This window comes from Herpailurus yagouaroundi, unplaced genomic scaffold (assembly GCF_014898765.1).
Source record: "Herpailurus yagouaroundi ecotype Mexico unplaced genomic scaffold, PumYag 196, whole genome shotgun sequence".
NCBI classification, from domain to species: Eukaryota; Metazoa; Chordata; class Mammalia; order Carnivora; family Felidae; genus Herpailurus; species Herpailurus yagouaroundi.
The window spans coordinates 1,094,393-1,122,353 of record NW_024412427.1 but is presented as its reverse complement, the minus strand read 5'-3'; the positions used below and the strand labels follow the sequence as shown (position 1 = coordinate 1,122,353).

General features: G+C 40.8%; 1 long non-coding RNA gene across 1 annotated transcript in view; it reads right to left on the bottom strand.

Moving 5' to 3' along the window:
- Positions 1-1,010: 1,010 nt before the first annotated feature.
- The window catches only part of LOC121012084 (uncharacterized), a 46,082-nt gene continuing 19,131 nt past the window's right edge, over positions 1,011-27,961 (bottom strand). Inside the window, exon 3 of the long non-coding RNA XR_005781937.1 lies at positions 1,011-2,638. This is a non-coding gene — a long non-coding RNA (uncharacterized LOC121012084). The remainder of the gene's footprint in view (positions 2,639-27,961) is intronic.

The following is a 27,961-nucleotide window of genomic DNA, read 5'->3' as shown; positions in this document are numbered from 1 at the left end:
AAAATTGCAATCTTTATAATATGGGGGTCTTCAGGCCTAAGAGCATGGTACATTCTTTCTTTCATTCAGAGCCTTTTAAATTTCTCTCCTTATTATGTGTTGTTTTCAGCATTGAAAACCTAATATAGCTTCCGCTAGATTTATTCCTCTATATGAAATGACTCTGATACTATGCAAATGAATATTTTAATATTTTAAAATTTTCATTTATTATCTGTTTGTTGGCATATAGAAAAACCACTGACTTAAAAGGTATTTACTTCATATCTAGGCACCTGCTAAATTCATTTACCTGAAATAATTTCTAGATCTATTTATTTATTTATTTATTTATTTATTTATTTATTTATTTTGAGAGAGCACGCAAAAGTGGGGAAGGGGGGAAGAGAGAGAGAGAGAGAGAGAGAGAAAGAAAGAGAGAGAATCCCAAGCAGGCTCCGCACTGTCAGCATAGAGCCCAAAACGGGGCTTGAACTCACGAACCGTGAGATCATGACCTGAGTTGAAACCGAGAGTCACACGCTTAACCAACTGAGCCACCCAAGTGCCCCTATAGACATAATCATGTCTTCTGCAAATAGTTTCATTCCCAATCCTTTTGTCTTGATTTCTTTTTCTTTCCTTTTGCACTAAGGTCATTGCAATGTTGAGGAGACGTGGTGGTAGCAGGTATGCTTCTAACTCACTCCTGATGAGACGAAATAAAAATTCATCTTTTGATCCCATTCAAGGGGACAGCTCCTGATATTTAACCATTTCTTGACTAAGGAATTTTTTCCTTTCCTATTTCAAAAGTGATATTCAGCACGTTCTTCCTCAAGAGTTCTCCACTTCTCCCTCTTGGGCCTCAGTATCAGTCTCTCCCTCTTGGGCCTCAGTATCAGTCTTTATGCAGAGGGCTCTTAGTCCCGGGACTGGGACAAGATGTCTGGTCTGGGTGTTGTCTGCTGGGTCCTGCTTGCTTCTGACACGGTCATCCGATCCTTCTTGGTCTTCGATTTTGGCTTCTGTTCTGCCCCATCTAATGATGGTGTCACTTGTCTTTGGGTACAAGTGTATCTGGATCTGGTGCCCCCTTCTGTGGCCTTTGGTCTAGGTATTCACATCGGGGCCACTTCATCCCTCACCCAGGCCACGCTTAGGGGGACAGCATGTGCTGCTTGCCCGAGGGCACCTTGTCAGTGTTGGCCCATGGGATGGGGACGTGTCTCTGCCTAAGGTGCCAAGTTACTTCTCCTCCTCCACTGTAGCTACCTTGTGAAGGTAAGGATGGCCGGGTGAGACCCTTTAGTCTCAAAGTGTCAAGGGGGAAATGGGTCACAAGGCCTGCGGGGTCTGTGTACTACAGACTGAGGCACATAGCAGGCATTGCTAAAGAACGCTCATAATTTTTCAGCCTAAGCCTTGTTTATTCCTCAGTCCACTGGTTTTCAAAGTATGGTCCTCCACCAGCAGCACCCAGAAGCTTATGAGACATACAAACTCTTGGGCCCCACACCAGACTTACTGATTCAGAGAGCCTGGGGTGGGGATTGGCAATGGATGTTTTGACAAGTGCCTGTGGTACAAGCTCAGGTTAAGGATGACTGCTCTAATCCTCTCATTACACTATGGGCCGGAAGCGCTGGGCAATGTGTAGGCAGGTGACTGGCCCTGACTGAGAAACCAGAAGGTCCCGGGTGTGTTTATCTGAGCCCCAAATAAGTGGGTTCCGGTGTAGGCCGGGTCCGCCCTAGTAGTGGGATTTCCTTCTTGCAGAAAGGGAGTTCACTCCCTGTCTGCTGGATGCTAGAGGCAGTTTCATTTTCCAGGACAGATTTGGTGAAGGAGGGCAGTTTCGGACTCTAGATCACTGGGGCAGCCTGCTCTACCCCAGGTCCTGGCTGCTGTAGCAACCCTGTGGGCCCATCAGGTAACACAGGGAATCAGAGGGTCCAAGTTAGGGGGTCTGAAACAGTCTAGTCTGTTCCCGCTCTGTGGTGGGAGGGAGGGGTGGCTGTGGGATTCCTGGTCTCTCATGCTCCTGTTTTCAGTTCCAAGGTATGGCTTCTCAGAGTCTGTTCTTCTCTAGTGACGGAACGAAGAAGAGGAGAAGGGGGAGGAGAAAATGATTCTTTCATTAAAAAAAATCCTGTCCCAGACGCATTAGCTTCTCGTCTCTTCTTCTGAGATGCCGACAGGCAGTTCCTAACACGTCAGCTGCTGTGGTGTCCCGGCTTCTCATACTCTCATGTCCAGTGGCAAGTTTTCCACGTCTGTCTCTCCAGATGAAACTAGTCAGAGAGCGGAAGTTCTCTTCCAAAACTCACATAGTCACTCAACAAACGACTCAAGAAGGTACTGACCAAAGGGTATCAGAAGACGGTCTACTATGAGCAGTGCCAGGGGATTTGCTAGGAATTTCACTGTGGGGGTGCAGCGGAGACCAACTGAGTTGGGGATGGAGCTAGAGAGCAGGTATTGGACAGCAGCATCAGGACCACCTGGGAACTTGCTGGAATTGCTAGGACTTGTTAAGAGTTGCAAAATCTCCGGCTGGAGTTGCATCTGTTGTTCTGAAACCTCCTGTTGATCAGGGGTAAAGCGAACGGTCAGTTAGGACAGACTGGTGTGAACCTGTTGCAATGCCAGGATACATCTGGATAAGAAAAGAAATTTAGGGATTATGCACACTACCAAATTCTTTTTTTTTTTTTTAATGCTTATTTATTTCTTGAGAGAGAGAGAGAGTGGGAGCAGGGGAGGGGCAGAGAGAGAGGGAGACACAGAATCTGAAGCAGGATCCAAGCTCTGAGCTGTCAGCACAGAGCCTGACGGGGGGCTTGAACTCATGAGCTGTGAGATCATGACCCGAGCCGAAGTCGGATGCTTAACTGACTGAGCCACCCAGGCACCCTTACCAAATTCTTTTATTAATCTCACCAAGGTACAATGAAATTGGCCTTAATGTTGAGAGGTTAAATGCAATGATGGTGAACATTCAGAAACAAATCAATGTAGACAGAAAGGTTAGGTGACTGATGAATTTTTGCAGAATTTAACATAAGAGGACAAAGCTTAGTCAATGCATGACATCAAAGAATTGGCAACAAGCCAAACACCCACATATAGAAAATACGACTTTTAAGTACATTTAATTCAATTATACTTAATTTGATCAAAATATTTCTTAAAATGTTTAAGGAATTTTCATGAATATAATATACATGATGTCACTGAGTAGAGTGTAGTGGTTATTAAGCTGGACCCTGAGAATCAAACAAAGCTAAACTGAATTCTGTGTTTGTCCTGGCATATCACACTTCTCTTCTTTCAAACTATAAACATACTTACAGATTCTCATATTTAAACAAATTTTTTTAAAGGTTTATTTTTGAGAGATGGAGCGCAAGCAGGGGAGGGGCAGAGAGAGAGGGAGACACAGAATCTGAAGCAGGCTGCAGGCTTTGAGCCGTTGGCACAGAGCCCGATGTGGGGCTTGAACTTACAGACTGCAAGATCATGACCTGAGCTGAAATCAGACACTTAACCAACAGAGCCACCCAGGCACCCCTGCAGATTCTCGTATTAATGAAAAAAATGCAGAATAAAAAGTGAAATCCTTCATTGATCCCCATTGATCCCCAACCCTATCTCATTTCCTCCAGTTTTTATAGACTGTGACTCTTTAGGCATTTATATGTGTGCATATACATAATTATACATATAATTAACATTTTTAGATTTTTGTATAAAAATGGGAAAACCTATGTAATATCCTGTAAACACTTTTTTAAAACTTCACAGTATTCTATGTGTGTGTGTGTGTGTGTGTGTGTGTGTGTTTGACAGAGAGAGAGAGAGAGCACACAAGATGGAGAGAGGATCCCAAGCAGGCTCCACACTTAGCATGGAGCCCGACGCAGGGCTCAATCCCACGACCCTGGGATCATGACCTGAGCCGAAATAAGAATCAGACCCTCAACCAACTGAGCTGCCCAGGTGCCCCCTCTAGAGATATGTCTATGGCTATCCATAGAGAGCGCTCTAATTCCTACAACTTCTGCATGCAATTCCACAGTCTGATTATCCCATAAACTACTCCTCTAATTATATATCCATACAGTCCCTGCGTATTTTACTGTTGCAATAATCTGCTGTAAATGTACTGTGGATGTGCAAATATTTTTCTACTAAAATGTAGTTCATTAAAAGATATGAGCTATTTTTGTTTTCAGAAGTATTACCAAGTTGTACTTTGAAAAGACACGGACCAATTTTTAAACCCATCTCCAGTGTTGGGGAGTTCTTTGTTCCCAGAGCTCGACCACAGTAGATATTATCTGTGTTTGGGTATTGGGACTTTCTTGCCAAGAAATTAGAGCTCATGAGTAATTTAATTGCATTTCCCTGATTCCTACTGGATCTGACCATCTTTCACCTTTATTGGCCCTTTGTCTTCATTTGAACAATGAATTTTCACAGAATCTTATTCACTACCAAGAGCTTCTCCTTTTCTTAGTTATTAAGCTGCATATAGATTCTGAATATTAATTTTGGCTATGCCCTAGGCAAAGGTCTCCAGATATGTTGCCTATCACTTTGCTTCCGGTAGATTTTCTATCTTTAATATAGGGTCATCGACTGTATTAGTCATTTCCATTTTGTTTCTTGAACCTTAAGTTTTGCTTAAGACCTCCTCTCCCCTCTGACTCCGAACTATTGTAATTTATTGTAACATTGGTATGCCACTTTCATGTTAGTGTCTGTCTCATCTGGAATTTACTTCTGTGGACAACTCCAGATACAGACTTTCTTCTTCTCTTCTTCCTCCCCCAGAGGATGTTCATTTATCTACTTGTTCATTCAATCATTTTACAATTGATATGTGGATTTCTGGGGCTTGTTACTCGATTCCATTGATCCACCTGTTCCTATGCCAATTATTATTCTATAATTACTACAGCTTTATATTCTGTGGATGTGGGAACCCCTTCCTTATTCTCTTAAAAAAATGGATTCATCTCCCACACTCCCCTCCATTTGAATGTTAGCATCTATTTACGAAGTTCCATTAAAAAAAAAAAACCTGCTGAGGGGAGCCTGGGTGGCTCAGTCGGTTGAGCGTCCGTCTTTGTCTCAGGTCATGATCTCATGGTTCATGGGTTCAAGCCCTGCATTGGGCTCCATGCTGACAGTGTAGAGCCTGCTTGGGATTCTCTCTGTCCCTCTCTCTGTCCCTTTCCCACTCCCACTTTCTCTCTCTCAAAAATAAATAAACTTAAAAAAAAACCATTGCTATTTTTATTGGTACTTCATTAAATTTATGGATCAACTTTCGAGAACTAATGTTTCTGGTATTAATATTTCCTTCCAAGAATTTTTGATGGTTAATATATTCGGAGCTTCCAGCATTCCCTTCAGACTTTACTTTTGCTCTCTCCATAGGTTTTACACAGTTCTTTTTGAATTACCAGCTGTTTAATTAGGCGTGCTCTGCCATTGAGAATGCAATGCTTTTTTTTCTTCTCTAATGTTTCATTTTCCTGGATGGGAAATCTCCTGACTTATAAACTTGTTCACATTTTGTTTTTCATTTTTGTTGATTATTTGTTTATATATTTATATATAGTTTGACACGCATATATGTGTTTTATTGCCCTTGTCAATTTTTTTTCAAAGAAAGTTAAATGACAATAGGAGCATCCTAGACATTTTTGTTGTAATGAAAATGTTCCCACTGTTTCATTATTTCAGATGTTTATGTGCAATGGGTTTTGAGTAGCAATGCTTGTTATCTAAGTGATTTTCTTTTCTTCCTTGGTTTCAAAGAGTATTTTTTTCAGTTTTTGCATTAAAAAAGCTATCATTGAAGTATAGTTGACATACAATGTCATAGGAGTTTCAGGTGTACAACATAGTGATTTGACAATAATTCTATTACTCAGTTCTCACAATGATAAGTGTTGTCACCATACATTACCTTATTGACTACATTCTCTATGCTGTATTTTTCATCTGTGACTTATTTGCATACAGTATTTTTTTAATTGGCTGAATATTATCAAATTCATAATTTGGTGCCCATTGGAAGCTTTTCTTTCCTCTCTTAATGTAACAAATTTAAACAGGATCTTTGTAATCAATAATCAACATTTATGTTCATCCCAGAAACAAAATTTATTAACTATATAGCAGAATAATTTTGCTATTTTATATTTAGAATTTGTATCTGTTTAAAATAGAAATTATTTATTCTTTTGTGACTACACGTATGTACTATGCTTGCCCTGTTTATTTGGGGGGTGTCTTTGTCTCCTAGAATAAGGTGGTTAAGTTTCCCATATCTATTTTCTTTCTTATGCTTTGTATAAGGAGATGTGTTCTTTGAAGTTTGATTTATTGATTTTTTTATTTAAAAAAATTTTAAGTTAACTCTACCCACAACGTGGGGCTCAAACTCACGACCCCGAGATCAAGAGTCACACACTCTACTGATTGAGCCAGCTAGGCGTTCCTACCCTTTGAAGTTTTTTTTTTTTTTAACGTTTTTTAAATTTATTTTTGAGACAGGGAGAGACAGAGCATGAACAGGGGAGGGTCAGAGAGAGCGAGACACAGAATCTGAAACAGGCTCCAGGCTCTGAGCTGTCAGCACAGAGACCAATGCGGGGCTCGAACTCACGGACCGCGAGATCATGACCTGAGCCAAAGTCGGCCGCTTAACCGACTGAGCCACCCAGGCCCCCCTGAAGTTTTTTTTTTTTTTTAAGTTTATTTGAGAGAGAGAAAGAGAGGAGAGGCAGAGAGAGAGAACCCCAAGCAGTCTGCACTGTTAGCGCAGAGCCCGACGCAGGGCTCAAACCCACAAACCACAAGATCATGACCTGAGCCAAACCAAGAGTTGGACACTTAACTGACTGAGCCACCCAGGCTCCTTTGAAGTTTTGATTGGCTTTCTGCATAAAATGGTCAAGGCCATATCCCTTTTTAAGAAATGATTTTGTTTAAAGAATCATAGGTTTTTTACAGACATGTCACTTTTCTTTATGGTAGAAAGGGGCTGGTCTGGCAATCGCTGGTTTTGGCTTCATGTCCCGTTCCCACTAGCATCTTTCACTGAGTTGTACTTATTTAAGTACAGGTAAGGCTATAGCTCACATTTAGCCTCAATTTCTAAATAGCTGTATTTTCTAAATAGCTCAAAATCTGAATTAATAATTCTTTTGCTGTAGTGTTTCATAATTAAAAATTTTTTAGGGTAGGGGCACCAGGGTGGCTCAGTGAGTAAAGCATTCGACTCTTGATCTCAGCTCAGGTCATGATCTTGAGGTCGTGAGACTGAACCTCGTGTCAGGCTCCATGCTATGCATGGAGCCTGCTTAAGATTCTCTCTCCCTCTGCCCTTCTCCTCTGCTTGTGCTACAAAATTTAAAACAAAAATTTTTCAGGGGAACCCTCTTACCCTGTTGGTGGGATGCAAACTGGTGCAGTCACTCTGGAAAGCAGTATGGAGGTTCCTCAAAAACTTAAAAATAGAACTACTCTATGACCCAGCAATTGCACTACTAAGTACTTGCCAGAAGGATACAAAAATACAGATTCAAAGGGGCACATGCACCCCAATGTTTATAGCAGCACTATCAACAATAGCCAGAGTATGGAAAGAGTCCAAATGTCCACTGACTGATGAATGGATCAAGAAGGTGTGTGTGTGTGTGTGTGTGTGTGTGTGTGTGTGTGTAAAATGGAATATTACCCAACCATCAAAAAGAATGAAATCTTGCCATTTGCAATGGCATGGATGGATCTAGAGCATATTATGCTAGGTAAAATAAATCAGAGAAAGACAAATACCATATGATTTCACTCATATGTAGAACTAAAGAAACAAAACAGATGAACATAGGGGAAGGGAAGGTAAAATAAAATAAGATAAAAACAGAGAGGGAGGCAAACTGTAAGAATCTTAATGATAGAGAACAATCTGGGGGTTAATGGAGGGAGGCTGGTGCGGGATGGGCTAAATGGGTGATTGTTGTGTTGAGCACTGTTATGTTTTTAAAATTTTTTTTTCAACGTTTATTTATCTTTGGGACAGGGAGAGACAGAGCATGAACGGGGGAGGGTCAGAGAGAGAGGGAGACAGAGAATCGGAAACAGGCTCCAGGCTCTGAGCCATCAGCCCAGAGCCTGACGCGGGGCTCGAACTCACGGACCGCAAGATCGTGACCTGGCTGAAGTCGGACGCTTAACCGACTGCGCCACCCAGGCGCCCCGAGCACTGTTATATGTAAGTGATGAATCGCTAAATTCTACTCCTAAAACTAATATTATACTATATGTTAACTAACTTGAATTTAAATAAAAATTTGGAGGAAAAAAATTTTTCAGACAATATTTTATTATTTTGTTCTGTTTGGCTTTTTAATAAATACAATCACAGTTTGGGCAGAAAATCAGACATACAATTTTTTTTTAATTAAAAAGATTTTTAATATTTGAGAGAGAGAGAGAATGAGCAGGGGGGAGGGGCAGAGGGGGAGACCCCGAATCCAAAGAAGGCTTCAGGCTCTGAGCTGTCAGCACAGAGCCAGACACGGGGCTCGAACCCACAAACCACGAGATCATGACCTGAGCCGAAGTCAGACGCTTAACCGACTGAGCCACCCAGGTGACCCAGACATAGAATTTCTGCTTTTAGAATCTGTGGAGATTTTCTTTGTTCCTAATACATTGCAAAACTCAAAGGGCTGGCTATTAAATAAATGTTGGGTATATAGTAACTTTGTAACATTTATGTCAAGTTTAATTGTGACACTCTTCTTCTGTACTCAATTTGCCCATGTAAGCAGTTTTCTGAGACAGACGTAAAACAAAAAATTCTTTTTGTTTCTATTAAGTTTTACTTGATTTAAAGCATACAGCTTTGGTGCATAAAGACTAATACAGAATCTGAAGGCTAATATTTATCAATGTACAATTCTCCTTTTCTCTTTGATACAGAACATTTGGACATTAAGTTTATGTGGTCGGGCGCCTGGGTGGCTCAGTCGGTTAAGCGTCTGACTTCTGCTCAGGTCATGATCTCACAGTTTGTGGGTTCGAGCCCTGCATCGGGCTCTGTGCTGACAGCTCGGAGCCTGGAGCCTGCTTCGGATTCTGTCTCCCTCTCTCTCTGCCCCTCCCCTACTCACACTCTGTCTCTCTCTCAAAAATAAATAAACATTAAAAAACTTTAAAAAAAACCTTTCTGTTCTCTTCCTATCACTACATAGGCATTGAAAGGTGGTGGGGACTCTGAGAGCGTAGGATTTAATGGGTGCCAAAGGAATATTTTGGCACAAACACATCTATTGTTTCCAAATTAAATGTAATAGAGAAAAGTCGGTCCTTGAGCATAAGGAGTTCCTACTATATGCACTGTGACTTATTTACATTATTTACTCTGCATGGGCCATCTAACCTTTTAGTGATTTTTCTGGTCTGTCGATTTTATTTATTTAATTAATTAATGTATTAATTTTTTTAACGTCTATTTTTATTTTTGAGACAGAGAGAGACAGCATGAACAGGGGAGGGGCAGAGAGGAAAACATAGAATCTGAAACAGGCTCCAGGCTCTGAGCTGTCAGCACAGAGCCCGACGTGGGGCTCGAACTCACGGACCGTGAGATCATGACCTGAGCCGAAGTCGGACACTCAACTGACTGAGCCATCCAGGCGCCCCAAGGTCTGGCAATTTTAAATGTGAGTATTCCGAGTATTCTGAGTCCTGGATACTTCATCTGCCCCAAAAGGAATGTTCACAAAGATGTATTTCCAGGATAACCTTCTTTCCATGACACAATTCTGTCAGTTACTCCAGGCTCAAGAATGAGATTCATTCCTCAGTCAACCCAAAAGTCCTGGACAACCTTCCTGCTATTATAATAATACTTTAAAGAAAAAAAAAACCATACCCATTCAGTGGAAAAGTTGAAAATATGGGTTACAAAGAAAATACATGTATATGGCCACATCTCAGACTTCCACTATTAGTCATCCTTCCTAGGAACTGTATATTTCTTTCAAAGGCACAGTATAAAAAATTTATAATATATCAGTTTAACGTAAATTCTACAAGTCATTAGATATTATCAATGGCAGATTATAATTTAAACTTGACTTTAGTATTTAATAGCTTCTTTGTGGTATATCCCATAAATAGGTATCATCTGACTAATCCCTCAATGTAAACAATTTTTTCCTTTTTTCGCTATGATAAAACAGTACTATGGACGTATTTCTAGTTAACTCTTGTATATTTCTCTTAGGATGCATTTCTGGGAGTTCCTCTGTTTAACCCTGCTTTTTCATTTATGACATAATCCAAATTTACCTTCTTTTTGAAGGCAACATTTCTATACAAATAGTGATCTCACTTTTTGATATCCCTTGGCCAATGTAACACATTTAGCACTACCTGTTGTAATAATTTTATTTTTATTTTTTTAATTTACATCCAGGTTAGTTAGCATATAGTGTAACAGTGATTTCTGGAGTAGATTCCTTAATGCCCCTTACCCATTTAGCCCATCCCCCGTCCCACAACCCCTCCAGTAACCCTCTGTTTATTCTCCATGTTTAAGAGTCTCTTATGTGTTGTTCCCCTTCCTGTTTTTATATTATTTTTGTTTCCCTTCCCTTATGTTCAGCTGTTTTGTCTCTTAAAGTCCTCATATGAGTGAAGTCATATGACATTTGTCTTTCTCTGACTAATTTCACTCATCATAATACCTCCAGTTCCAACCATGTAGTTGCAAATGGCAAGATTTCATTCTTTTTGATTGCCGAGTAATGCTCCGTTGTATATATATACTACATCTTCTTTATCCATTCATCCATCGATGGACTTTTGGGCTCTTTCCATACTTTGGCTATTGTCAATAGTACTGCTATAAACATCGGGGTGCATGTGCCCCTTCAAAACAGCACACCTGTATCCCTTGGATAAATGCCTAGTAGTGCAATTGCTGGGTCGTAGGGTAGTTCTATTTTTAATTTTTTGAGGAACCTCCATACTGTTTCCCAGAGTGGCTGCACCAGTTTGCATTCCCACCAGCAGTGCAAAAGAGAGCCTCTCTCTCCCCACATCCTCGCCAACATCTGTTGTTGCCTGAGTTGTTAATGTGAGCCATTCTGACAGGTGTGAGGTGGTATCTCCCTGATGTATTTCCCTGATGAGTGATGTTGAGCATTTTTTCATATCTGTTGGCCATCTGGATGCCTTTGGAGAAATGTCTATTCATTTCTTTTGCCCATCTCTTCATTGGATTATTTGTTTTTTGGGTGTTGACTTTGATAAGTTCTTTATAGATTTTGGATACTCACCCCTTATCTGATATGTCATTTGCAAATATCTTCTCCCATTCTGTCAGTTGCCTTTTAGTTTTGCTGATTGTTTCCTTCGTTGTGCAGAAGCTTTTTATTTTGATGAGGTCCCAACAGTTCATTTTTGCTTTTGTTTCCCTTGCCTCCAGACACATGTTGAGTAAGCAGTTGCTGTGGCCAAGATCAAAGAGGTTTTTGCCTGCTTTCTCCTCTACGGTTTTGATGGCTTCCTGTCTTACATTGAGGTCTTTCATCCATTTCGAGTTTATTTTTGTGTATGGTGTAAGAAAGTGGTCCAGGTTTACTTTTCTGCATGTCTCTGTCCAGTTTTCCCAGCACCACTTGCTGAAGAGACTGTCATTATTCCATTGGATATTCTTTCCTTCTTTGTCAAAGATTAGTTGGCCATACATTTGTGGGTCCATTTCTGGGTTCTCTATTCTGTTCCATTGATCTGAGGGTCTGTTCTTGTGCCAGTGCCATACTGTCTTGATGATTCCAGCTTTGTAATACAGCTTGAAGTCTGGGATTATGATGCCTCTTGCTTTGGTTTTCTCTTTCAAGATTGCTTTGGCTATTCGGGGTCTTTTCTGGTTCCCTACAGAGTTTAGGATTGTTTGTTCCAGCTCTGTGAAGAATGCTGGTATTATTTTGAAAGGTATTGCATTGAATATGTAGATTGCTTTGGGTAGTACTGACATTTTAACAACGTAATAATTTTTTAATGAATATAAGTAATTCACCTTCCCCAAACCTTAAATTCTATGAGGGCAAAATGCTCCACAGTATTCAGTCTGTGTCACAATTTGACAAGCAAGGGGCGTATGTGCTCCCCAATAACCCGATGTGGAGGACTCAAGATTCCTTCCACTGTATGTTCGTTAGGCCTTTATTCTGAATTACAGATTTATGGGAGTTAGAAAGACAATATAGAAGGGCTCTCTGTACCCTTCACCCAGTTTCTACCATTGGTTATAACTCATATGACCAGAGTACAATATAAAAATCACAAAACTGACATTGGTATAATGTGTGTAAATCATCCTATGTCATAGGTATAGATTAGTAGAACCACCATGTCATTCAGGACTCAGAACTACTCCATCAGTGTAAAAACTTCATCTACCCCTTTACTGGCATACCCAGCCCCTCCCTGCTTCATCCCTAATTTTGGGCAACCACTAATCTGCTCTCCATTTCTATAATTTTTAAAAATCATGAATTCAGTTTCCTTATTAGTTTGGGGGATATTTGTTTCATATTGGGTGGGTTATAATAGTTTATGCTTTTTGAGGAGCCCTTTACGTTGCCAAAATGTGTGTACAGAGTTGTTCATAATATTCCCTTATTATCTTTTTGATGTCTGGAGGGTTTGCAGCGATGGCTAACTACTATCTCATTCCTGATATTGTTAATTTGTGTCTTCTCTTTCTTCTTAGTCCACCTTGCTATCCAAGTTTATGCTTAGACTCAGACTCCCACTTTTTATGACCCATCCTTCTAGGACTATTTGACTATATGGGCAGTTGGAGAATCATGAAGTATTTGTTGTTTCAGGAGTCAATAAAATTTGGAGATGTGCTCATTGACTTAGTTTGGAAGCAGTGGGAATATCCAGATGCTACACAAGAAGGTGATGTTGGAAAATCACAAACATCTGATGACTTTGGGTAAGAGTATCTTTCCCATTTGTTGATAAGCTGCCTACTTTGAGATTTTTCTTCCTATTGTACAAATGTCTACAGAACTCTTGAAATGCTTACCTAAATTTCAGCTATCTCTAAATAATCTGTGGGGGCTTTTGAAGGAAGGGATGGGCACATTCATGCTATGAACACCCAAGCTTCAATATCACAGACTGCTCCAATCTTAATGCCTTTCTCAAAGACAGTGGTGCAAACGCTAAATTCTCTGATACTCAATGCACTGAAAAAAGAGCATTGTATTTCCCTCTGTGCAGGGCACTAGGCTTTTAAAGCAGAGGTGAGGTCTCTTTGAAGCAAGACGGTGACCCCTGGATGATGGTGAGAGAGGGGAAAATACGCCATGCTCAGGTAGTTGACACAGGGAGCAGAGGTGAAAGCCATCACAACTCACACCTTAACTGGTCAGAGTAACCTGGGTCCCTGAGGTGAGGAGACATGAGCTCTTTGTATTGGGCTTCCCTACAGTGGAGAAAAGAATACGAAAATGGATCTTTTTACCCATCATTATTCTTCTAGAGTCCCTCTTGCCACATCCCTCTTCTTAAAGATGTAAATACTCTTTTTAAAAAATTTTTTTTCAATTTTTTTTTCTTGAGAGAGACAGAACATGAGCAGGGGAGGAGCATAGAGAGAGGGGGAGACACAGAATCTGAAGCAGGCTCCAGGTTCTGAGCTGTCAGCACAGAGCCTGACGTGGGACTCGAACTCATGAACCATGAGATTATAACCTGAGCCAAAGTTGGACACTCAACCACTGAGCCACCCAGGTGCCCCAAAGAGGTAGATACTTTTGTCTGTCTTTGTGGTGGGGCGCCTGGGTGACTTGGCCGGTCAAGTGTCAGACTCTTGATTTTGGCTAGGTCATGATCTCAAGGTTCGTGGGTTTGAGCCTTGCGTGGGGCTCTGTGCTAACAGTGCCCAGCCTACTAGAGATTCTCTCCCTCCTCTCTCTCTGTCCTTCCTCTGCTCGTGTGCATGCTCTCTCAAAATAAAGAAACTTAAAAAAGAAAATTAAAAAAAATAAAAAATGTTTATGGTAAAGCAACAATCCAACCGGGAAAGAAAACAAACCTCAAATAATCAAGAAGTTTTTATCTACCTGGGGAGAGATGCTGTGACCTTAAATATCAATATAGAAACCACCAGGATTTCAAATCACATAGAACATAAGTTCAATACAGAGTTCAGACATAGTAAAATACAATTTTCTCTGAAGTTTTATAATAGCATTTTGAAAGAAGTCACTGCCCATTAGCTGATGTCTAAAAATTTAGGGGATTATTATTTCTGCTTTGGGTCATAATTAAACTCAAAGAATAGGGAATAGATCAAATGTAGATAAGCTGTAATCAGTTTTTAATGTGCACTGGAAGCCCAGAAGTAAGTTTAAAATATATATTTCTGAGACTCAGTCCTAGGAATCACAAGTGATATCTCGGTATTGAGCTTCCTGAGTTAAAAATTGCTCCTTCGAGGTGGCCTTAATACGCTTCCATTTAGAATAGTCAAAGTATGAACTTGACTGCAGGATAGCATAACCTGAGTTATGATCACTCACGTTAAATGTAAGAAAATGTTCTTTCCTTAAATTACATTTTCAAAAATATAAACTGATATATAATCAAATGCCAATCTATAAAGTTTCAGGAAACATAAGAAATGACCCCCATCTACCACTCTGTGAGAACTGAATTAACATTTATTTCTAATCTTAAAATTATCAACTGAACATTTACTAAGATCTAACCATTATCAGACCACTCCCATGTTAGTTTATGGTAGTCACACACCAATGCCCTCAGTTCATTTAGCTAGCTTCCAGTACTTTTTTTTTTAATGTTTACTTATTTTTGAGAGGGGGGAGGGGCAGAGAGAGAGGGTGACAGAGGATCCAAAGCGGGCTCTGCAATGACAGCAGAGAGCCCAACGCGAGGCTCGAATTCACAAACCGCGAGATCATGATCTGAGCTGGGGGTCAGACACTTAACCCATTGAACCACCCAGGCACCCTGGTTATATATACATTTCAATGCTAGCTTCCAGTACGTGGTACTTAAGCTACCTCCTAGGACATGTAGAACAGTAGAATGAGAAGCTTAGCACATCCTCTCTCCAAAAGCACTGATAAAACTGAACAGGACTCTGGTAGTGGACGAAGAGCATACAACAAATTGAGAAGTATTTCTCCAAGGAAACTACTGAACTAGGGGTACAAACAATGAGATTCTTGGTGTTTTACCCCAGCTTTGTCAGGCCAGTAGCCTCATGGCAAGCTAGGAAACTAGACGCTTTGCTTTAAGAGAAGACTGACTTAATTTGGAAACCTAGAAGCTAGGAAAAATCCCACGTTTGGGTAGTTTTGGAAATGGTAGTGAGCTTGGTGCAAATGAACGACAAAGGTCAAGGTTGTGGTTAGCCTGAGGTTGTGATCCTCACCGGGGCCAGCAACAAAGTGGCAAACTAGCCAGAACTTTTGATCAGAAATCCAAGAAATGAGATAGGTATAGTTAGCCCTGATGAGTTCCCCATATCCCTGGTGATCTGGAATTCTGAGAAAGGGTGGGCAGGCTTAGGATAGGAGAGAGGACCTTAACTATCTACCCTTTCCTGGCTAAATGGGAGGCCATGCTCAGGAGAGACACGAGAGTGTACCATGGAAAATAAAACCTGGAGCAGACTTGTAAACAGACTCAACTTTGAATTCAATACCCAACATTCACATAGGTTTGTTGGCAAAGGGTAGAAGCCTTATTGGCTCAAGATGTTGGAGCACAATCTTCAGCCAATCAGTGGCTACCTATGAACCTATGCTAAACAGGATTAAAATCAGGCTTATGAAGGAAATCAAGAATTTTTAGGGATGCCTGGGTGGCTTAGTCGGTTAAACGTCCGACTCTTGATTTCGGTTCAGGTTATGATCTCACAGTCTGTGGGATCAAGCCCCACATTGGGCTTGCTGCTGTTAGCGCAGAGCATGCTTTGGATCCTCTGTCCCCCTCTCTGCCCTCCTCCATGTATGTGCTCTCTCTCAAAAAATAAATAAAACATTTAAAATATGGGGCAGAGACAACAGTAGTTGTATACCACAGGGGAGACAGACTCCAAAGGATTAGTTCAGACAAGTCACCAAAAAACTGCAACAATAATGCCCTCCTGTGGTAGAAATCAGAATCCAGAGTCACTACAATATTATCCAAAATGTCCTGTGTTTAAGAAAAAAAAAAAATTACAAGCCATGTAAAGAAACTGGAAACTGTGACCCACACAGAAAAAAGCAGCCAACAGAAATTTTGAAATTTTGAAATTTTGGGGTGGGGGGGGTTGGGGGGCAGATGCTGGACTTAGACTTCAAAAACCATTATTGTAAATATGTTCGAAGAACTAAAGGAAACCACTGCAGGTATGACAATGATTCAAATAAATATCACTAGAGAGACAGAATTTATGAAAACTGGAGATCGGGGTTTAAAAGTACCGTAACTGAAATGAGTATTTCTTTTTTTTTTTTTTTTTAATTTTTTTTTTCAACGTTTATTTATTTTTGGGACAGAGAGAGACAGAGCATGAATGGGGGAGGGGCAGAGAGAGAGGGAGACACAGAATCGGAAACAGGCTCCAGGCTCTGAGCCATCAGCCCAGAGCCTGACGCGGGGCTCGAACTCCCGGACCGTGAGATCGTGACCTGGCTGAAGTCGGACGCTTAACCGACTGCGCCACCCAGGCGCCCCAGAAATGAGTATTTCACTGGAGGGCTCAAAGGTAGATTTGAGCTGGCAGAAATATGAAGATATATTATATGAAATATGAATATGAATAAAATATGAATATAAAATATGAATATATATTTGAAGATATATTAATAGATATTACCTAATCCGAAGAACAGAAAGAACAAGAATAAAAATGAACAGAGCATCAAAGACCAGTGGAATGCCCTCAAGCATACCAATATATGCATAGCAGAAGTCTCAGAAGAAGAGAGAGAGAGAAAGAAAAAATATTTGAATATTGACCAGAAAGATCTCAAATTTGGTGAAAAACAGTAATCTGCCTAGCGTAGAAGGTCAACAAACTCCACACAGGGAAAATAAAGAATTCCACAACTCCCTCCATCATGATCAAACTGTTACAAGCCAAAGACAAAGAGAAAATCTTGAAACTGGCAAGAGAAAACTGACCCATCATGTACAAGAAAACAACAGTATAATTCGCAGCTGGCTTTTCAAAAATGGTGGAGGGTAGAGGCAGGGAGAAGAAACTTTCATGGTGCTGAAGGCAAGAGACCAAACCTGTCCACCAAGACTCCTATCATTTCTGGGGGAGTATTCAGATATTCTGGATTATTTTTCTCCTCCAAATTTAATTTTTCTTTTATTCTGAGGCTTCTAGTTAGCAACAGTTCTTTATTTTATATTTGCCTTAATTTTAATATTCTTTTAAATCCAATCTGGATTTTTCTGAATTCTCCATAAACTTCCCATTTTACTATTTTGTCTTTGCCTGTATTATTCTTCTATTTATACCATCTATTGTATTCATTCCCAATAGTTCTACTTTGTTTTTAAAATTACTTTCTGATCCTGTTTCACATTAATGATAACTTAGCCATCATTTTGAGACCAGAGTAGCACTACCCACAGTTCGGATGCAGGCAAGTAATAGGATGTTCTGCTTAATTACACTTTTTGTCAGTGGTGGAGAATCTTATATTTACCCCTTCATATTTTTGTAATTTATTTTGTTTTATCTCATGAAGCAAAAACCAACCATTTTCTAGCAACTGAATAAATCCAAATAAAAAGATCAGTGATAAAACTTCATATCTGATGGGCAAAAATATAAAACTTTGGTAGAACCTGGGTTTGTAGAAACTGTGATAACAATGATGTACACACACATTAGACTTTAAGTGCCAACTGACCAGAACTTCACTTTTGTGCTTTAAAGTATACAATGGAGATTCCTCTTTGAAAAAGTCTAATTCTAGAACTTTAAATATAATATACTGGTGATTAAATCCATAAAGGCCTATCTACGATTTAGTGGACCACTCTTTGTATTAACAAATGGACACAATGTAAATTCTATGTAATAAATCAATGGGAAGTCTAGTGTGGCACTCTAATTGTTAGTGTTGAAGTAGCATTAAAATCAATGTACTGTATTTATATTTAGTCACATATTAACTCATTAAAATCTGCGGCTAAAAGAAAAACTTGAGAGTAAAATCCAATTAACACTCTACTAAGTGTAAAATTTTGAGTGTAAAATTTTTAATAGGTAATTCTTACAGAAAAAGACTTTCAGTTTAAAGAATAATGTCTGTGCCTCTTTATTGTTTAAAAAATATTGGTGTTGCTTTTTTTTTTTTAATTTGAGAGAGAGAGAGAGAACGAACACACAAGTGACGGAGAAGGGCAAAGGGGCCGAGAGAGAGTCTCAAGCAGGCTCCATGCTCGGTGCAGAGCCTTATGTGGGACTTGATCCCATGACTCTGGAATCATGACCTGAGCCAAAATCAAGAGTTGGACGCCCAACTGAGCCACCCAGATACCCCTGGTGCTGCTTTTAAATGAGACCTTCAAATTGTATGGCTACACCCCTCATTCTTCACCCTCACAGACTGCCCCTTCCTAACCTGCAGTCACGGTATCCTTGCAGCCTCCACACACACAATAACTCATTGTGACTTATATTGTGATGTGAGAGTCTAGTCCTATTTTCTTCTCTTATTGGCCCCCCCATCAGCATGCCAACCAACTTTGGATTTTTCTCCATCCCTAATGCAGCCATGAGTGCCTTCAGACAGAGCTCACCCTTGAATGCACAACAAAGACTTTACACTGTAATGCAGAGGCAGGAGTGTGAGGGCTTTGGAAGAACATTCAGTCATGTCTGTCCCTTTACTCAACATAAGAAAATTCATACAGTAGAGAAACCAGACAAATACAACGCGCACACTAAGAGGCCTTTGAAGGTATCTATCATTCATCATTTTCTACTCACCAAAATACCCATGCATTCGAGCAACTCTTTGAATGTAATGATTGTAGAAATCCTTTTTATCAGAGCTTCAAAGTTTATACAGTATCAGAAAAAGCAGACAGGACCAAAACTACACAAGTGTGACGCTTGTAACAAACAAGGTCCTTACACTGTGTCCCCTCGTTATTGAACATCAGAGACTTCACATTGGACAAAAAACCCTCCAGTGTGATGAATGTATGAAGGACTTGAGCCAACAGGCAACCTTGAAGTGACATAAAATAATTCACACCCCAGAGCAACTCTTTGAATGTAATGGATATGGAGGTAACTTTGACAAAGTTTCAAAGCTTACTGAACACTGGACAACTCTTATTGAACCAACAATATACAAATGTGATTAATGTGAAAAATGCCTTAAGGTTTACTCACAGTCTAATAGACCTCAGAGAACTCATACTGGAGAGAAACCCTTCAAGCATAATCTATGTGGAAAGATCTTTAGTCAAGGAGCCATGAAATGGCATTAAAAAAAAAAAATCACACTGGAGAGAAACTTTTTTTATTGTCAAGTTGTGTGGACATGATGTTAGCACTAACTATGATCTTACCCAGCATGAAAGAACTCATACTGGAGAAAACCACATGGATGTAGCCAGTGTGGTAAGACCTTCAGAACTACATCTAATCTCAGCTATCATAAAAGAACTCATTCAGAAGGGAAACCCTTTATTTGCATTCAGCATAAAAAAGCTTTTCAAAGAAGGTCATACCTTGTTCAACATCATAAAACACATGGGAAACCATTTCTAAAAGGGCTGAAAAGATCTCTAGGTGCCGCATCTTTACTAAACACCACACAATTCATCCAGAGACCCGATCTATAGCTAAACAGCTTTCTGTACTGAATATTCAACCCTTGTTCCTCAGAATTCATACTTATTGGAAAATTTTAGAATATAAAACTCATGTATGAAACTTAAGAACAAACTCGGCAAGGAAAGAGCACTGTATGATTACAGATGCATTTTCTATCTTCCTTCGACCATGGCTCTTTGAAATATCCACCACAAAAATGAGAGAATTCAGCCTAGGATTTGGAATAAACCAAGGCATTGTCTTTATCATATTCCCTGTATTGAAAGTAGGAAGCTATGAAGAGTAATGTAATCAGGAAAAATTTTTTCTTTAGGTTATTCAGTGAAGACAATGAATTAGATCATAAATACTTTTGATACAGAGGCAATATGGTAAATGATAAAAAGGTTTCATGTGGAACACTTTACACCCAATCCAAGTAGACATAAAGAAGTGATATGAACTCTGTTTCTGAGATAAAAACTATTGAAAAAAATTCCTATCTGCAGAAACCAGCCAACCAACCAACAACAACAACAACAAAAAAAACCCTTCAACTGATTTTTCTCTAGTTTTGAAACCAGAATGTAAAGAATGATTACTGATGGGTATTGACATTTGTAATATAAATAAAAATGTTGGGACTGACAAACATTGATACCTGTGTCCTCTGGCCTCATGGAATTATCATTAGTCTTCGATCTATTTAGAGAAAAATGAGGATACTGACTTATTGCAACAGAGGGCTGTTGGCTTGCACTCAGAAACTGGAGAACGTACTTAAAATATTTTCTTTTAATATTTATTTACTTTTGAGAGAAAGAGAGCGAGCGAGCAAGTGAGTGAGCATGGGGAGGGGAGGGACAGAGAGAGAGGGAGACACAGAATCTGAAGCAGGTTCCAGGCTCTGAGCTGTCAGCCCGATGTGGGGCTCAAACTCATGAACTGCAAGATCACCTGAGTGGAAGTCAGACACTTAACTGACAGAGGCACCCAGGTGCCCCTGGAGAACCTACTTGGAGTAGTGTTTTGCTTGAAAGTAACTACATTTGCTAATGACTTAATAAGCAATAAACCTTTCTAGTATCTGCTACCTAGTGGATTTCTGACCTTACAAACTTAGGACCTATCATACACTGGTTGAAGGTGAATTCCTTCAACCATTAGTGATGAAGTTCCCCTGCCCAGCCTAATGCAGAGGGTCTAGTTTAACAAGTCTCTTGAACCTGATCCCAATGCACTGACAATTTTTTGAATAGGACCCTCAATTTCTCTTTCTTGCCCATAATGCTTCTGTCTCAGATATTACTAAGGCTTCTCTAAAGACAAGTTCGTTTTGGATTTCCAGATGAGCCTTGCAAGCACATTCGCTAATATCTTTCTCCTAGTTAAAGTGGATACAGATGTTAAGTTCTTGTACCTATACAGGGCTCACTCCACTTGGACTGGATTCAAGGTAGAGGAGCTGAAAATATAACAGCACTTGGCTGAGAAGTGAACTAAAATATGTTTGAGAAATGGCTGAGAAAATGGGAATGACATGAGAAACACAGTCATGAAAATAGTGACCTTACGGGCCTGAGGTGGCTCATAAATTCCTAAGTTCATGAGACAATGCATCAAACTTCCTCTCCCATCTTATTTGGTTCTTAAAATCCAGGACTAAAGCAAATTGAATGGCATCTATGGCATCTACTTGGCCCAAATAACTCCTACCAGTCCACAACTCCAGTCCTGAAATCCAAACGATAGGAAAGAAAAAGAAACTGAATAGAAAACCAAAGGAACTTGCTCTGAAAAGCTGGCCTTCCAAACAGGCCATCAATAGATTTGTTAGAGTAAGAGACCCCTCGTTTCAAAAAGCCCAGACTAATATTCTCCTGTCCCTACATGTTTGCCACACTTGCTTGGGGCATTCACTAATGGCAGGTCAGTCTAGGCTTCTGAAATAACGGTCTGAACCGACTGCCCAAGAAAAAAAAAAAAGCATCCATTATGAAATGTTGGTCATTCAAAGACATCTTGATCAAAGAACTCCAGGCAAAATCATTTTACGTTTTCCCCATTTTTAATAGATCTGTTTATAAATAACTTACTATATCTGATAATACGGAGTGATTTTTATATCTACCTTGGAACATCTAAATATTGATGTTATCCACATGTCCAGTTTGAATTTTTTGTCATTAAGTCTTTCAGACAGTCAAGACCTAACATAAAATCCTTTACATTGACATTTTGAGGAGCTATTAAAAGTATTGTCCAATAAAATTATTCTAGTGGAAAGAGTTCACCCCAGCTTTAGGAAGAGTGGAGCCTGATTCTAGTTCCTTTTTTTTTTTTTAAGTTTATTTTTGAGAGAGAGAAAGCATGAGTGGGGGAGGGGCAGAGAGAGAGAGAGAGAGAGAGAGAGAGAGAGAGAGAATCTCAAGCAGGCTCTGGACTGGCAGCACAAAGTCTGACGTGGAGCTTGAACCCACAAACTGCGAGATCATGACCTGAGTCGAAGTTGGACACTTAACTGACTGAGCCATCTAGGAGCCCCTAGATTCTAGTTCCTTTACGAAGAACTGGGGACCTACGCCATGTCACCTAGTGTCTAAGCCACAGAACCAAGATCATAAGTATGAGATTTGGAAGAACTATAGAAAAATATCCTTCCTGGTTGGTGGGTAGAATTCAGAGAATCAACCTCAATTTTTCAATGTTCTCCAACTCTAGCATCTGGTCATTTCTTTTTCATCCCCTTCCTTCCTTCCTTCCCATATTTTAACCATGCATTTAAAAATTGAGAGCCTATTTCTATCAGGCATACTTGTTCCTAGCTGCTGAGGATATATCCATCAATGGACAAAACAGATACATCTTACTCCCAATGGAGTGTACATTCTCATGAGGAAGACAAACCAATTACAAATCTACAGAGTAGCCATAAAGTTGGGGAAATGTGGATAAATACTTGATTTGTGACCATGTTATAAAATCAACTAACGCCTACACTTGACAAGGAAGAGGGAGATCACCCAATGTGAGCCTAACAGGATGATGGGCTACCCCTTTATGCCAGGATGGAGAGAAACTGGTTGGATTAATTTCCAAAGCTGGGTTGGAGGAGATTGCCACGTGAAATTGGGTGCACATTCTCCAGATCAGAAACTCTGATTACTTCTTCTGAGGGATGCTCAAGGCACAGGTTATCTTGTGAAAGTCAGAGACAAAAATCTGAAGTATGCACTCCATATACAAATGGAGAGGCTGCTGAAACTTCTAGGCCAATGGTCCATGTCCAGTGCAGTTTTGGGAAGTACATGGAACTATACGCTGCTAATGAGGAATTAAGAGTTTGAATATATCACATAAGCCTTTGGATGTATCATGTGTTGTAATATCAAGCAACCATTGTATATATATGTATATATTTACCTGTATCCAGAATTTATGGCCACCATGTAGATGGATGGGAAGGAGTCAGCCTGAATAATTAGATCACGCTGATTTATTTATTTTTGAGAGTGCATGCGCATGCACACGCCAGGGAGGGGCAGAGGGATAGAGGGAGAATCCCAAGCAGGCTCTACACTCAGTGCGGAGCTGATGCAGGGATTAATCCCATGACCCTGGAATCATGAGCTGAGCTGAAATCAAGAGTCAGATGCCCAACTGACTGAGCCACCCAGGTGCCCTGATCATGCTAGTTTAGGCCCACAGCTGTAGGAGTTCAAAATATTGTATGGAGACCTACCACCTTTACAAGATGCTTGAACTCTTTTTGCTCAAAATTTTTTATTTACATATTGGGGCTAAAGCATATCTAGATCAAAGCTTTAAATGGTCGTTTGAAGAGAGAAGTTAATGAGCAGCAGAGAAGAGAGATACAGAGACATAAATAGGTTATCAAAGCCAGGCACCTCCAAGATCATCCAGTAGGAATTCTCACGCTGAGATTTACATACCTGAAGGAATTTGTGGACCTATGCCTACAAGGAAAGGAAACCACAGGATTTACTGGATACATTTTCTTGGATGATCAACTTTATTTGAGGTCATATAATGTACGCATTATTCTTTTTTTTTTTTCAACGTTTATTTATTTTTGGGACAGAAAGAGACAGAGCATGAACAGGGGAGGGGCAGAGAGAGAGGGAGACACAGAATCGGAAACAGGCTCCAGGCTCTGAGCCATCAGCCCAGAGCCCGACGCGGGGCTCGAACTCCCGGACGGCGAGATCGTGACCTGGCTGAAGTCGGACGCTTAACCGACTGCGCCACCCAGGCGCCCCTGTACGCATTATTCTATGAAAATGGAAATATGGGGTAAGCTACAAAACCATCATACATTTTAAAATAGAACCTCACCTTTTTAACAAAAGACGACTGAAGCAATTCGACATCCACAGGCAAAAAGTAAATCTTCACCTAAGCCTCATACATCTACAAAAATTAACTCCAAATCAACGGATTTAAATGTAAAACTAGAAGTTTCAGGGGGAAAAAAACGCCGCAGGAGTTCTAGGCAGAGACTTCTTAGACGGGACACCAAAGCATGGTCCATAAAGGAAAAATTTATAAACTGGACATCAGAGTTAAAAACTTTTGCTCTGCAGAAGACCATGTGAAGAGGATGAAAAGACAAGCTACAGACTAAAATATTTGCAAACCAGATAGATCGCAAAAAGTTGATATTTGAAGTATATAAAAGCCTCTTGAAACTCAATAGTAAAAAAATATATATATATCCAGTTAGAAAGTAGGCAAAAGACGTGAACAGTTTTTGTGCTGAAAAGGATAAACAGATGGAAAACACACACATGAAAAGATGTTCACCATCACTAGCCATTAAGGAAATGCATATAAAACCACAATGAGCTGTCACTGCATACCTATCAGAATGGCCAAGATAAAAAATAGTTCCACCCCCAAATGCTGGCAAGGATGTGGGGGAGACTGGATCCCACACTGCTTGTGGGAATGTAAAATGGTATAACCACTTTTGGCAGTTTTTGTTCCTTCCTTCCTTCCTTCCTTCCTGAGAAGGCGCATGTGCGAGAGAGCACGAGCAGGGGGAGGGGGAGAGGGAGAAAGAGAATCTTAAGCAGGCTCTACGCCCAGTGCAGAGCCCAACTCGGGGCTTGATCCCGTAACCCTGGGATCATGACCTGAGCCAAAATCAAGAGTTGCATGCTCAAACTACTGAGCCACCCAGGTACCCCTGGAAGTCTCTTATGATCAATTATCATACAACCCAGAAATTTCACTCCTGGGCATTTATCTTAGAAAAATAAAAACTTATATTCCCCTAAGAACCTATATACTAATTTTCACGGTAGCTTTATTTGTAATAGCCCCAAACTCAGATGTCTTTCACTTGGTGATTCCCTAAACCATGTGGTCCATCCATGCCATGGAATGCTACCCAGCAATGAGAAGAAGCAAATGCCAATACATATAACATGTTGGACGAGTCTCCAGGGAATTATGCTGAGTGATAAGAGCCAATCCCAAGCGTCATATACTCCAGGATTCCATTTATATAGCACTTTCGAAATTATAAAATTTTGGCAATGAAGATTAATGGTTCCCAGGTTTGGGAAGGGGGTGGGACGGAAGTGGGCGTGGTTATAAAAGGGCGACCCCAGAAATCCTGTAGTGGCGGATACACGACCCTGCACATGTAATGACCTTGTATAGGACACGCACAAGCACACTGGGGGAATCTGACAAAGAATGGAGAATTTTATCAACGTTAATATCCTGGCTTTGATACTGTACGATCATTTTACAAGATGTTGCTATTGGGGAAAACCAGGCAAATGGCATATGGAACCTCTTTATTATTTCTTACAATGGTATGTGAATCTACAATGGTCTCAAAAATGTCAAAAAAAAAAAAAAGTCAGACTCAAAAGAAAGTTTTTCCCTGCAGTCTCAGGTTACACCTGTAGTCAGAGATAAGTTTGCATCATCCTTACGATAAAAAAACGTGAAAGAGTCCAATGCCTTCAGTTTAAAAGATGAGAAAACAGAGGCATATCAAGATTAAGCACCTACTCAAGCCCCTAAAACTTGTTACTATCAAGCAGCTCATCACAAGTTCTGCCTTTCTAGATTTATAACGGAGCATTTTGTGGCAAATGTCAAGCCCTCCAGCCCTGGATCCTAACAGCTTTGGGATATATCCCTTCCGGACCACAAATATCTGGCCACACGATCTTAGAAAACTAATGTTTGCATTTTTATAATAATTAATATGAGAACAATCGTACCTACACCAATGGGATTTCAAGATGCTGAAATAAAATAATTCATGCTAGTACAGAGGGCTGGTGGGAGATTTAAAAAACTTTTTTTTAATGTTTGTTTATTTATTTTTGACAGAAAGAGAGAGACAGAGCATGAGCAGGGAAGGGGCAGAGGACAGAGGGAGACACAGAATCCGAAGCAGGCTCCAGGCTCTGAGCTGTCAGCACAGAGCCCAACGTGGGGCTTGAACTCACAGACCGCGAGGTGGTGGGAGATTCTTGAAAGAATGTCTCTTCACTGATATGAAGTGCTAGACCCCGGAGCTGACGGCTTTGATTGAAAGACATAAAAGTTACAGCACCTGGTCTATGAGCAAAGCCTAGGACAAGAGAATATATATATATATATATATATATATATATATAAAACCCTCAGAAGCACAAAATGGGAGATATAGGTGGGTGGAGGGGATTGGTTCACAAGCCTGCTAAGTCAACTGTGGCCAGGTGCAAAGTCAGGCGTCTGTACTGTGCCCCTCTGGAGGGTCGTGCCAAAGAGCCTAGCCCTTCAGCGTCAGACAGCTGAGGGGCTGAAGCCCAGGGGGGCCCCTCACTGCTAGGAGGCCTGGGGCAAATTGCCTCTTTCTCAAAATCATCCCTTTCCTCATCTCCAAAATACTAATAGAATAATTTCCGTTGAGGACGTCTATGTCGGTAAATGAGATCATGAGCATGGCAATGCTCAGCACCTGACAAGTTCTCAGGATCTCCCAGCAGCCCGTGACAACGCCCACGTGTGTGCAAAAATGCCACCACCTTGAGGATAATTCAGCTACTTGCTCATCCACAAAAGATGATAGAACACATCTTCTATATTCATAGCACTCTAAGGTAATCTCACATCTTCGTGTTTAACACAGGGTCTTCCGAAATGATCAATCAAGAAATTAAGTTCTCTGATTCCAAATTTCACGTATGCTCTCGCTCCCTGTCCTCATGTTTGGACTCAGAGGTAAGCGTTCCCCTGCGTGGAGGTTAAATGGGAGGCAAAGGAACAGGGGACTGGGTCTCAGGTCTGGTGCTGTCCTCTGGGCCCAGCTGGCTTCCGTGTGGGGCATCTTACCCTGCTTGGGCTTCTGTCCTGCTGCCGTGTGTGGTCACCCTGGCCTTTGGGTGGAAGCGAGCATCTCCACCTGGCATGCTCTTTCATGGCCTCTGCTCCAGACATCTGCACTCTGTGCCCATCTCGTCCCAACCCTGGCCCTCTGCCTCTGGCCCCTACATCAGTTTCCACTGCTGCTCTAACAAAGCGTCACAAACACAGAGTACAGCTTGACACAACACAAATTGATTACCTTACAGTTCTGGAGGCCAGACGTCCAAAATGGGTCTCACGGGGCTAAAATCGAGCTACTGGCAAGACTGCGTTCCTTCTGGAGGCTCGAGGGAGGACCCATTTCCCCATCTCTTCTAGCATCTAGAGGTTGCTTGCCCTTCCTTAACTCTTGATCCCCCTCTCATCAGCTGACGCCCCTGCCTCCTTATTATAAGGGCCCTTTTGATTACATCAGGCCCACCCGGACATTCTAGGATACTCTCCCCATCTCAGGAACCTTAACTTAATCACACCTGTGAAGTCCCTTTGCTATGTAAGGTAACATAGTCACAGGTTTTGGGAATTAGGATGTGATCCTCTTGGGGTGCTGGTGGTGGGGTCATTATTCTGCCTACCATACCCTCCCATCATTCACAACCCCTGCTGGGGCAAAAAGCACCTACCGCATGCCCCCCAAGTCACCGATGGGCCAAGGGAAAGAGGAGG